At 51.7% G+C, this 2,500-nt stretch overlaps 1 protein-coding gene across 1 annotated transcript in view; it reads right to left on the minus strand.

Moving 5' to 3' along the window:
- Window positions 1-2,500, minus strand: part of LOC311369724 (uncharacterized protein) — a 19,364-nt gene that overhangs the window by 11,583 nt on the left and 5,281 nt on the right. The gene's annotated exons all lie outside the window — the stretch shown is intronic.

Genomic DNA, 2,500 nt, shown 5'->3' on the forward strand with positions numbered 1-2,500 from the left:
AGACCCCCTACAGACCCCACCCAACACCTCTAGTTAATCACTTCAAAGGGAGATGTTATCATTCTGTGGGTTGGTGTCTGTGTGTGTCTGTGTGTGTGGGGGGGGAGGGGAGGGGGTGTAACAACAGAACACACACACACACGCCCACACACACACACACACACACACACAAACATCCACACACTAACTCCCCCACACTACGACAATGTTTAATAGTCCCTTTAGAAGAGACCAGATTTTTTTCTGGTTGTGCAATGTGAAAAGTTATCCGACTAGCTTTAGGGCGCACTCACACTAGGCCATCTGTACCGTTGCCCGAGTACGTTTGCCCCCTAAAGTCTAGATCGTTTGGCTAAGTGTGAGCACGCCATCCGTACTCAAGTACAGCTCAATCCCGTGGCCTCAGTGCACTTCGGAGTAGGTGTGCTCAGGCCACAGTACAGACGCTAATGAGCCGACACGTGCACACGCACGGATACACAACCTACATGTACAAGAGGCAACCATACTCAGGCCCAGTTGAGATTTCCTAGTGTGAGCACAGGCCAGCGGCACAGTAGGTGGTGGGGGGCAATCGTACTTGAGTACGGTACAGGGAAACTTTCCCTAGTGTGAGTGCGCCCTTAGAGTAATGGACTATGTGCTGCCATTCACAATCAAATGGGCTGCTTGGGTCCCGACTTGACAAATGTTGACACAGCCACAAACTCTTGCTCGTTACTTTGAAGAGAGCCACTAAAGACCACAAGAAGAAAAAAAAACCTCTATACACTTCATAATCGGATGAATCAAATCAAGAAACAAACACCGTTGCCAAAAAACAAACAACAAAGGATTTCCGGAACAATGCACTCAAACAAGGAGATCTCCCCGGAAGAAACAAAAGCCGGGACTGTCATTGCCAATTGCCAGGGCCTCGTTCTGTTTCCAACTCGGAAGACCCCCCCACTACACTCCAGCCATGGTAAGCCCTGATCACAGCTATTACATCCAGATCCGTCGTCCCGATATTTGGTCTGAGACAAATTGAAGTCACCTGGCAGTGCAACGCTACAGTCTCCTCTGAGCTCGCCTGCGATCGCATTTCACTTCGACCGCTCGACACGCAAATCACCACCAGAAGAGCCCGTCTGGCAATGGTTCTGATTAAAGCCGACGAGGAGAAAAAAAAAAAGCGCTCCAAACTGGATCCGTAAGTTAAGCTGGCAAAGTCCCCGAGACTTTAGAGGGATTTGTACGTAGGATGTAAGATCTCCTCGACATCAAGGTGACCTCGCTGCAAGAGTGCACAGCGAAGCGGGCACGTACCGCAATGATATATATATATATATACGCTCACAAACGTCACATCAAACAGGGGGCAGAATTGATCCTTGACCGCGTTCCCGGCTGCGTTTTGGGGGAACCCCGTTTGCATCCAGGAACGCAGTCAAAGACCCCTGTTCCTGGATGCATACGCAAATGTCCAAATACAGCCACATTCCCGGCTGCATTTGGGGGCCAACGTTTGCGTTCCTGGATGTAAACATGGGCCGCTAAACACAGTCGGGACCGCACTCGGGACCGCATTCGGGAACGCTGTCAAGGACATAGACATGCCCTCAAGGATGTACACATGTCCCTTCAAGGACTGCGACACGCAATGCCTTAACACGTGCGACGAGATGACGGCTTCCGCTAGCATCGCACGGCCGACCTTTCCCTATGGAAAGTCTCGGCGGCGGCCGTAGATTAACTGTGTGGAGCGCCGCGTCTCGGATGCTCTCGGGAAGCGCTCACAGGCTTCACACGTTATTAGCGCACGTATTTTTAGCCTCCGGACGGTAGGGACCGGATCACTGGACAGGAACACACACACACACATGTACATATAGACATACACACAAAGAAAAGCAGGAAGAGGGGTTTAAGGAATTAATGGAAGGAAATAGAGCGACCGGACGGCTGAATGAAGCGGTACTCAGTGGAGTACGGGTGGACAACCCTATACTCTATTCATCCCTTCATTCTATCCCTCTATTCAGCCATTCATTGACGCCGTCTGTTGCGTTCCATCTACAGGACCGTCCTCATGATACCCGGTGGGTTTCCAGCCCTGGGAAACTTTATCCAACGTCACAATTAATCATCGCTTTTTATTTTCTAGGCCCTCAGCGAAATACCCCAAACATCACCTCATGCCTTCCAGAGTGACCGCAAAGCCCCCCCACCTCACGCCCAACCCCAACCGAGCGGAAGGTCACGGTGTTGCGTAACGCTCAATTATCTAATTCAGGGACCAGGGTAATCCCCCCATCACCTCACCTCGCCGCCCTCTCCCCAACCAGGGAGTTAATCAGGAAGTCAGACCTGTCTTTTGTCTGGTCCCGGTGGCTGGAGGGCGTGGACGGTGAGCAGAACAATGGAGCAGGAACGCCGCGTCAGGGACAACGAGACACAAGCTGGAACTTAAGACCTGGTCCCCCAGCCGAGGGCTGTGGTCGGTGTGTAAGTGTTTGTG

This window comes from Micromesistius poutassou (genome assembly GCF_964030765.1).
Source record: "Micromesistius poutassou genome assembly, chromosome: 24".
Taxonomy (NCBI): Eukaryota; Metazoa; Chordata; class Actinopteri; order Gadiformes; family Gadidae; genus Micromesistius; species Micromesistius poutassou.